This window comes from Rhinopithecus bieti, unplaced genomic scaffold (genome assembly GCF_001698545.2).
Source record: "Rhinopithecus bieti isolate Rb0 unplaced genomic scaffold, ASM169854v2 scaffold_5350, whole genome shotgun sequence".
Taxonomy (NCBI): domain Eukaryota; kingdom Metazoa; phylum Chordata; class Mammalia; order Primates; family Cercopithecidae; genus Rhinopithecus; species Rhinopithecus bieti.
The window spans coordinates 516,979-526,783 of NW_016804837.1; the positions used below are offsets into that span (position 1 = coordinate 516,979).

The following is a 9,805-nucleotide window of genomic DNA, read 5'->3' on the forward strand; positions in this document are numbered from 1 at the left end:
CTTAGATTTAGCGTTCAGTATCATTCTTCTGCATATGGATATCCAGTTTTCCCAGCACATACATTGAAGAGATTGTCTTTTCTCCAATTCATGTTTTTGGCACCTTGTTGAAAAATGAGTTCATTGAACATATATATATTTATCTCTAAGTTCTCTATTCTATTCCATTGATCTATGTGTCTGTTTTTATGCCAGTACCATGCTGTTTTGGTTACTATAACTCTGTAGTATAATTTGAAATCAGGTAATGTGATTCCTCCAATTTTGTTCTTTTTGCTTAGGATAGCTTTAGCTATTCTGGGTCTTTTGTAGTTTTATATAAATTTTGGGATTGTTTATTCCATTTCTGTGAAGAATACCATTGGTATTTTGATAGAGATTGCACTGAATCTGTAGATTGCTTTGGGTAGTGTGGACATTTTGACAATACTAATTCTTCCAATCCATGAACATGAAATATCTTTACATTTTTTGTGTCCTCTTCAATATCTTGCATCAATGTTGTATATTTTTCAATGTATAAATCTTTCACTCCTTTGGTTAATTCCTAGGTATTTAATTTTATTTGCGGTTACTGTAAGTGGGATTGCTTTCTTGATTTCTTTTTCAGACTGTTCAATGTTAGCATCTAGAAATGTTACTGATTTTTGTATGTTGTTTTTGTATCTTGCAACTGTAATGAATTCATTTATCAGTTCCAATAGTTTTCTTGTGAAGTCTTTCGTTTTTTTCCAAATATAAGATTATATCATCTGCAAATAGGATAATTTGACTTCTTCCTTTTCAATGTAAACACTCTATTTCTTTCTCTTGTCTAATTGTTCTAGCTAGGACTTCCAGTATTATGCTAAATAACAGTGGTGAAAGTGGGCATCCTTGTGTTGCATATCTTAGAGGAAAGGCTTTCAGTATTTCCCCATTCAGTGTAAGACTAGCTGTGGATATGTTGCATATGGCTTTTGTTGTGTTGACATATGTTCCTTCTATAAACACTTTTTTGAGAGTTTTTCTTTTAATCATGAAGGGATGTTGAATTCTATCAAATGCTTTTTGTGCATCAGTTAAAATGATCATATGATTTTTGTCCTTCATTCTGTTGATATGATGTATCACATTGATTGATTTGTGTATGCTGAACCATGCTTGCATCCCTGGGATAAATCCCACTTGGTCATAAAGAATGATTTTTTTAATGTGTTACTGAATTTGGTATGCTAGTATTTTACTGAGGATTTTCATGTGAATGTTCATCAAGGATATTGTCCAATAGTTTTTTGTTTGTTTTTGATATGTCTTTACCTAATTTTGATATTAGAGTAATTGATATAGTTTGGCTATGTCCCCACCAAAATCTCATCTTGAATTATAGCTCCCATTATCATCACTTGTTGTGGGAGGGACCCAGTGGGAGGTAATTGAATCATGGGGGCAAGTTTTTACTGTGCTGTTCTCATGACAGTGAATAAGTCTCATGAAAGCTGATGGTTTTATAAAGGGAAGTTTCCCTCACACACTCTCTTGCCTGCTGCCATGTAAGATGTGCCTTTGCTCCTCCTTTGCCTTCTGCCATGATTGTGAGGCCTCCCTGGTCATGTGGAACTGTGAGTTCATTAAACCTCTTTTTCTTTATAAATTAACCCATCTTCAATATTTCTTATAGCAGTATGAAAATATACTAATACTGGTCTTGTAGAAAGAATTTGGAAGTATCGCCTCCTCCTCTATTCATTGGAATAGTTTCAATTGGGTTGGTATTATTTCTTCTCTAAATGTTTGGTAAAATTCAGCAATGAAGCCATGAGGTCCCAGGCTTTTCTTTGCTGGGAGACATATTATTATAGCTTTGATCTTGTTACTTGTATTAGTCTGTTTAGGTTTTGAATTCCTTCATAGTTCAATCTTGGTAGGATGTATGTGTATAGGAATTTATTGATTTCTTCTAGGTTTTCAATTTGTTGGCATATAGTTGCTCAGTAGCCTCTAATGATCCTTTGAATTTCTGTGATATCAGTTGTAATGTCTTCTTTTTTCATCTCATTTTATTTATTTGGGTCTTCTCTCTATTTTTCTTAGTCTGGCTAAAGATTTGTCAATTTTATCTTTTCTAAAAACCAACTTTTCATTTCATTGGTTTTTTGTATCTTTTTTATTTCAGTTTCATTTAGCTCTGCTCTGATCTTTATTATTTCTTTTCTTCTACTAATCTTGGGTTTGATTTAGTCTTGCTTTTCTAGTTTTTTAAGATGTATTGTTAGGTTGTTTTTTGAAGTTTTTCTACTTTTTGTGATGTAGACATGTATAGCTATAAACTTTCCTCTTAGTACAACTTTCACTCTATCCCAAGGTTTTGGTATATTGTGGTTCCATTACCATTTGTTTCAAGAAATTTTAAATTTCATTTTTAATTTATTTATTAATCCACTGGTCATTCAGGAACATATTGTTTAATTTCCATGTATTTGCATCATTTCCAAAATTCCTCTTGTTATTGATTTCTAGTTTTATTCCATCGTGCTCAGAGAAGATGCTTGATATTATTGTAATTTTTTAATGTTTTACGACTTGTTTTGTGACCTAACATGTGGTCTATCCCTGATAATGATCTGTGTGCTGAGGAGAACGTGTATTCTGCAGCCATTGGATGAAGTGTTCTGTAGATATCTACTAGGTCCATTTGTGCTATAGTGCAAATTAAGTCCATAGTTGCTCTGTAAATTTTGTCTGGATGATCTTTCAATGCTGAAAGTGCGGTGTTGAAATCACCAGCTGCTATTATATTGGATTTTCTGTCTCTCTATCTCTAATATTATTTGCTTTTTATATCTGGATGCATATATATTTAGGTGAATATATATTTACAATTGCTCTATCATATATATTTATAATTGCTCTATCTTCTTGATGAATTGATCCCTTTATTGTTATATAATGACCTTCTTTTACTCTTTTTATAGTTTTTGTCAGTGATATTGTTTGGCCATGTCCTCACCCAAATCTCATCTTGACTTGTAGCTTGCGTAATTCCCATGTGTCATGGGAGGGTCCTGGTGGGAGGCAACTGAATTACAGGGGTGGCTCTTTCTTGTGCTATTCTTGTGATAGTGAATAAGTTTCAGGAGATTTGATGGTTTTATAAAGGTGAGTTCCCCTGCACGTGACCTCCTGCCTGCCACCATGTAAGACATGACTGTTCCTTATTCACCTTCAGCCATGATTGTGAGGCCTCCCCAGCCATGTGGAACTTTGAGTCAATTAAACCTCTTTTATTTATAAATTACCCAGTTTCTGGTATGTCTTTATTAGCAGCATGAGAACAGACTAATACAGTCAGGAAAACCTAATTTTTCTTATATAAATATGGCAAATCCTGTTCTTTTTTCATTTCTATTGACATGGAATATCTTTTCCATCCCTTTATTTTCAGTCTATAGTTGTCTTTATAGGTGAAGTGTGTCTCTTGTAGGCAACATATCATTGAGTCTTTTTAAAACTTCTATTCAGCCACTCTATGTCTTTTGATTGGAGAGTTTAGTCCATTCACTTTCAAGGTGATTATTGGTAAGTAAGGACTTACTCCTTTAATTTTGTTATTTGTTTTCTGGTTGTTTCATGGTCTTCTCTTCCTTCTTGTATTCCTTCCTGTCTTCCTTTTAGTGATGGATATTTTCTCTGGTGGTACATTTTAATTTCTTGCTTTTTATTTTTTGTGCATCTTTTGCATGGTTTTTGTTTGAGATTACCATGATGCTTGCAAATACCATCTTATAACTCATTATTTTAGACTAATGACAACTTAACACTGATTGCATAATCAGACAACAAGCAAAGAGAAAAGTAATAAAAACTCCATATTTTAACTTCATCTCCGTGCTTTTAAACTTTTTGTTTTTTCCATTTATATCTTATAATGCTGTCTATATCTTGAAACATGGTTATAGTTATTTTTTATAGGTTTATCTTTTAGTCCTTCTACTCAAGATATGAGTAGTTCACACACCACAATTACAGTGTTATAATATTCTGTGTTTTTCTGTGTGCTTACTATTATTAGTGAGTTTTGTACTTTCAGAGTATTTCTTATTACTCATTTATGTCCTTTTCTTTCAGGTTAAAGAATTCCCTTTACTATTTCTCGTAGGATATGTCTGGTGTTGATGAAATTCCTAAGCTTTTGTTTGTCTGGGTGTCTTTATTTCTCTTCCATGTCTGAAGGATATTTTCACCAGGTATATTATTCTAAAGTTATTGTCTTTATCCTTCAACACTTTAAATATGTCCTGCAACTGTCCTGCTTGCCTGTAGGGTTTCCACTGAAAAGTATGTTGCTAGATGTGTTGGAACTCCATTGTGTGTTATTTATTTCTTTTGTCTTGCTGCTTTTAGGATCCTTTCTTTACCCTTGACCTCTGGGAGTTTGGTTATTACATGTCTTGAGGTAATCTTATTTGAGTTAAACTTGTACTTGAATATTGATATATTTCTTTAGGTTTGAGAAGTTCTTTGTTATTATCCCTGTGAATAAACATTTTACCTCTTTCTCTCTCCACCTCCTCTTTAGGGCCAATAACTCTTAGGTTTGCCCTCTGAGACTATTTTCTAGGTGTTGTGCATGCTTCCTTTTAAAAATTCTTGTTTCTTTTGTCTCCTTTGACTGTGTGTTTTTAAATAGCTTGTCTTCAGGCTCACTAATTTTTTCTTCTGCTTAATCAATTTTGTTAAGAGACTTCAATGCATTCTTCAGTATGTCAGTTGCATTTTTCAACTCCAGAACTTCTGCTTGATTCTTTTAAATTACTTCAATCTGTTTCTTAGACTTATCTGATAGGATTCTGAATTCTTTCTCTGTTTTAACTTGAATTTTGTTGCATCTTCAAAACAGCTATTTTGAATTCTCTGTCTGAAAGGTCACATATCTCTGTCCCCCAAGGATTGACCTCTGTGCCTTATTTAGTTCATTTGGTGAGGCCATTTTCCTGGAAGTTTGTCAGTGTCTGGGCAGTTAGGATAAGGTATTTATTGCAGTCTTTGCAGTCCTGGCTTGTTTGTACCTGTCCTTCTTGGAAAAGCTTTTCAGGTGTTTGAAGAAACTTCAGTGTTGTTATCTAAGTTTTTGGTTACTGTAGCCATGTCTGCATTAGGAGCCACTCCAAGCCCAGTAACGCTATAGCTCTTGCAGACTCATAGAGGTATTGCCTTGATGGTCTAGAATAAGATCCAAAAGAATTCTCTGGATTACCTGACAGAGACTCTTGTTCTCCTCCCTTACTTTCTCCCAAACAAATGGAATCTGTCTCTCTCTTTCTCTGTGCTGAATTTCCTGGAACTAGAGGAGGGGTGACACAAACAACCCTGTACTCACCACCACTAGGACAGTGCTTCAGACCTGAAACCAGCACAGCATTGGGTTTTACTCAAAGCCAGTTGTGAAACTGCCTGGATACCATCTACATTTGCTCAAGGCTCTGGGGCTCTACAATCACTAAGTGGCAAAGCCAGACAGGCTGTGTCCTTCTTTTCAGGGTGGTGAGTTCCCCCAGCCCTGTGCAAGTCCAGAGATTCTGCCTAGGAGTCAGGGCCTGGAGTTGGAAACCTTAGAAATCTACCTGGTGCTCTATTCTACTGTGGCTGAGTTGGCACGCAAGCCACAAGAAAAAATTCTTCCCACTCTTCTCTTTTCACAAGCAGAGGAGTCTCTCCTCATGTCTACCACTGACTGTGAGAACTGCCTGGCTACTGCTGATGTTCGCTCAAGGTCCAAGCACTCTTCAGTCAGTTATGGTAAATGCTGCCAGGCCTGGTACTCTTGCTTCAGGGCAGTCAGCTCTCCTCTGGTCAATGGCAGGTCCAGAGATGTCATGTAAGAGCCAAGACCTGGAATCGGGGACAAGGATATGCTTGCTGCCCTATCCCACTGTGACTGAGCTGGTACCCAAACTACAAGACAAAGTCCTGTTTATTCTGCCCTCTCTTTTCTTCAAGTAGAAGGAGTTTCTCCTCATAGTGACAAAAGCTGAGAATGTACTGGGTCATGGCTCTGAATCTCACCCAAAATCCATGGTAAGTACTGCCTGGCTACCACTGCTGATTGTTCAGGGACCAAGGGTTTCTTAGTCAGCAGGTGATAAATCTTTCCAGGACTAGGTCCTTCCCTTCGAGGTTATGGGTTCCCTTCTGACCCAGGGTATGTATAGAAATGTCATCTGGGAGCTAGAGCCTGGAATGGGAGCCTTGGACTCTGCCCTGTGCTCTATCCTACTGTGGCTGAGGTGGTATCCAAGTTGCAAGAAAAAGTACTCTTTACTCTCCCTTCTCCTCTCAAGTGGAAGGAAGGGTTCTCTCCTGAAGTTGCAAGCTTCACTGCCTGGAGTTGGGGAGGGGTGACACAAGCATTCCTTTGGCGACCCCAGCTAATGTCTCACTAAGTTGTAGGTACCCCAAGTCAATTGGTTCCAAGCCCAGCACAGCACCAGGAGTTGCCCAGAAATTGCAGTCCTTGTGGCCTAGACTGCCTTTCATTTCAAGTTTATTTTAGAACCCCAGAGCACTTTAGCCTGTGTTGGCGGGACTTGCCAAAATTGAAGTTCTGCCACTGGGATAGGGTATTTCCCTCTAGCTAGGGTTGATTTAAATGCTCCCTCTATGGGCACTGGCTGAGTTCTGACCTGTGTTGCTTTCTGCTGTGACAGAGCAGCACTGAATTCCAATGCAAAATTCCACAGTCACTGCACTGTCCCTCCCTCAAGCACACAGATTCTCTATCTGCATCAGTGACGGGCTGCTACCTGGGGATAGGGGAAGAGTGGTATAGGCAATTCAAGTCTGCCTTTCTTATCATCTTCAGCACCTCTTTCCTTAATATGATGTTAAAAGCAGGTACTGTGATCACTCATCTGATTTTTGCTTTTTATGAAGGTACTTTTTTTGTTTAGATAGTTGTTCAATTTTGTTTAGACAATTGTTCAGTCCCTTTGGGGGAGATGATTCCTGGAGGCTTCTATTTGGCCATCTTGTTCCATCTCCTCCTGCATAGTACTTTTTAATGCTGTCTTATGATTTTCTGATCTTACACAAAGGTCTTAAATGTGTTTGCCTGCTCAAAGAAAAAAAGTGTATCAAATGTACGTTTTCAATAGTATGATTCATTTTAATTTTGAGGACTTTAGTGGCTCATTACAAAACATGTTTTCAATAATAATAACAACTTTCTTTTAAATCAAAACACATTATGAAAACACACATAATTTTTTTTTAAAGAAAGTGTTCACTAAATATTATTTAACAATGCTCCTCTAACTTCAGCCAAACCAGAGAAGAGTCATTTATAGGTTTTGAAAAGTTCATATGTATAGTTTTCAGAAGTGATAATTGGTACATTCTTTGTGTAGTTGTCAAAATTTCTCCACCAAAATTAGAACTCATTTAATAAAATTGTTAACAAAATAACCACAATAACGATACACAATGTATGACATGAGAAGCTTATTAATATGATAAATAATGTATCTTGAGAGTAATGAAAGGGTTTTTTTAGTGTTTATCCTCCAAAAATTCAGTTTGTATTTAGTACAGCTAGAGGTTCTATTACAAAAATGCATAAATTCAAGGTTTACTTCTTACTTAATACCTAATTGGTTTTGCCCACTATTCTATAAATAATCCATAAAATTACACATTTCTTTACATCTTCTGTGATAATTAAAACAACATTTAACCAGATTTTAACAAATCTAGCTGTTTCTTCTGTACTCAATTATTTCTACTTACTTCAAAAAAGTAAACATCAGAGCCAAGATCAGGTTTCATGTGTGAGAATTTAGAGTTTTTTTTTTTTTAACTTAACATCTAAATTTGAAGTACTCCAATTTAAAAAATCAGGATATGATGAATATTTATCAGAAGATCCTCTTGTTCAGATCGTTGAAAACTTGTGTGTACATTCAGCATCACAAATAACATGTTGATTATTTTAATGGACTCATAGCCCTTCTTTAATGCCAATACAACATTATGCCTGTAAATTTAGCATTATCGTTTTTCATAAGAAAAGAAAAGAGTGGCATATTATACTTTTAAAATTTCTTGATTTGGCCAGGTGCAGTGGCTCATGACTGTAATCCCAGCACTTTAGGAGGCAGAGGCGGGTGGATCACGAGATCAGGAGATGGAGACCATTCTGGCTAACACGGTGAAACCCCGTCTCTACTAAAAATACAAAAAAAAAAAAAAAAAAAAATTAGCTGGACTTGGTGGCCGGCACCCGTAGTCCCAGCTACCTGGGAGGCTGAGGCAGGAGAATGGCATGAACCCAGGAGGTAGAGCTTGAAGTGAGCCGAGATCACGCCACTGCACTCCAGCCTGGGCTACAGACCAAGACTCCATCTCAAAGACTAGGGACTTGGACTGGCTACCTTGTTCCTCAGCTTGCAGATGGCCTTTTGTGGGACCTTGTGATTGTGTGAGTCAATAATCTTTAATAAACTCCCCTTCATACATCTATCTTATTAGTTCTGTCCCCCTAGAGAACTCTGGCTAAACACTTACTTACTTCATTTGTCTCCATAACGCTTACATAACCTGGCTTATATAAATCTGTTTTGTTGTTCATTCATTGTTGTCATGTCAACAATAGTGATATTCATAGGTCGGGCACATTGTATATTTTGTTCGCTGGTGTAAAATTGAAACAATACTTGGCACAGAGTTGACACTCAGAAATATGCATTGAATAAGTGAATTCTGGCGTGGCATAGAGTTCTAGCTGTGGTCCCATCCTGCAGAAGCAATATTCTGTTAGTATTTTGAGGTCACAGAGTCATGGCATTCTTGCTCGCATCTTCCATGGGGAGACAGGTGGAATGATGAAGTACCCTTGGAAGGTCCAGAGAAAATTTTAGTGAACACTTTTGAGTGCATAGACTCTTGCTGCATGATCCCACTATATAAGAATTTGCTTACTTCCAGGGCTTCATACCAAGATAGGTAGAGCAGAAGCCTACCTGTATGATAAAAGAGTGAATACACCCCCGGCTGGGTGCAGGGGGACCTGCCGCACTATCTTTAACAGTGTTTCAGAAAGGAAGTATGGAGCTTCATTGGAGTTTTCCCTTTCTTCTCCTTCCTACCCTCACTTTACAGAAAGTGGAAAGAAAATAATATCCAGCTTTCAAAATTAGACCCAAAATATCCTACAAGAGATGGCAAGGATGGCAATCAGATTTTACTATACAATATCCAAGTTACAAATGAACAAGATGTAGAAATATGACCCCTCAATCAATAGATATATAGATCTATTGAGGAATATGTGAGGAATGAATGTAGACATTGATTTTTCTCCTTGCTTTTCTTCCAGTTAAGCAATCTCTACCTGTGAACCTGTAGTCAAAGTACTTCAGAGTTCCCCAGACTGGCGTTCTGTTACAGAGGGGGTTTAGATTCAGCTTCAAGTGAGTGATGGAGACCCTCTGGGCTGAGCTCCAAGGTGCAGTTTGGTAGTGACAGGCTTGAGGCTGAGCAGAGGGCAGGTTGGCCTCCTGCCTCTTAAGGCTCATATCTAGCTGATGAGATCCCCTTTAATGTCACGCTGTTGTTTTATTTCCAGTTTATATTTGAATTCACAATTTTACACATTTTTAAAATGAATATAACGTGCCCTATTCCTCATCTATACCGAGATCAATTTATAGATATATAAATAGACATATATATAATGAACTTAATAACATGAGTTATTAAAGTATATAAAATAAACTTAAAATCCCATAATCCTCATCTATATGTATTTGTGTAAGAAGAAAAATCAATG

At 36.9% G+C, this 9,805-nt stretch overlaps 1 protein-coding gene across 1 annotated transcript in view; it reads right to left on the reverse strand.

Annotated features, from left to right (window-relative positions):
* Nucleotides 1-7,090, reverse strand: part of CAV2 (caveolin 2) — a 230,734-nt gene extending 223,644 nt beyond the window's left edge. Inside the window, exon 1 of the mRNA XM_017870666.1 lies at nucleotides 6,887-7,090. The gene's annotated coding sequence lies outside the window, so the exon portion shown is untranslated. The remainder of the gene's footprint in view (nucleotides 1-6,886) is intronic.
* Between the last annotated feature and the right edge of the window lie 2,715 nt (nucleotides 7,091-9,805).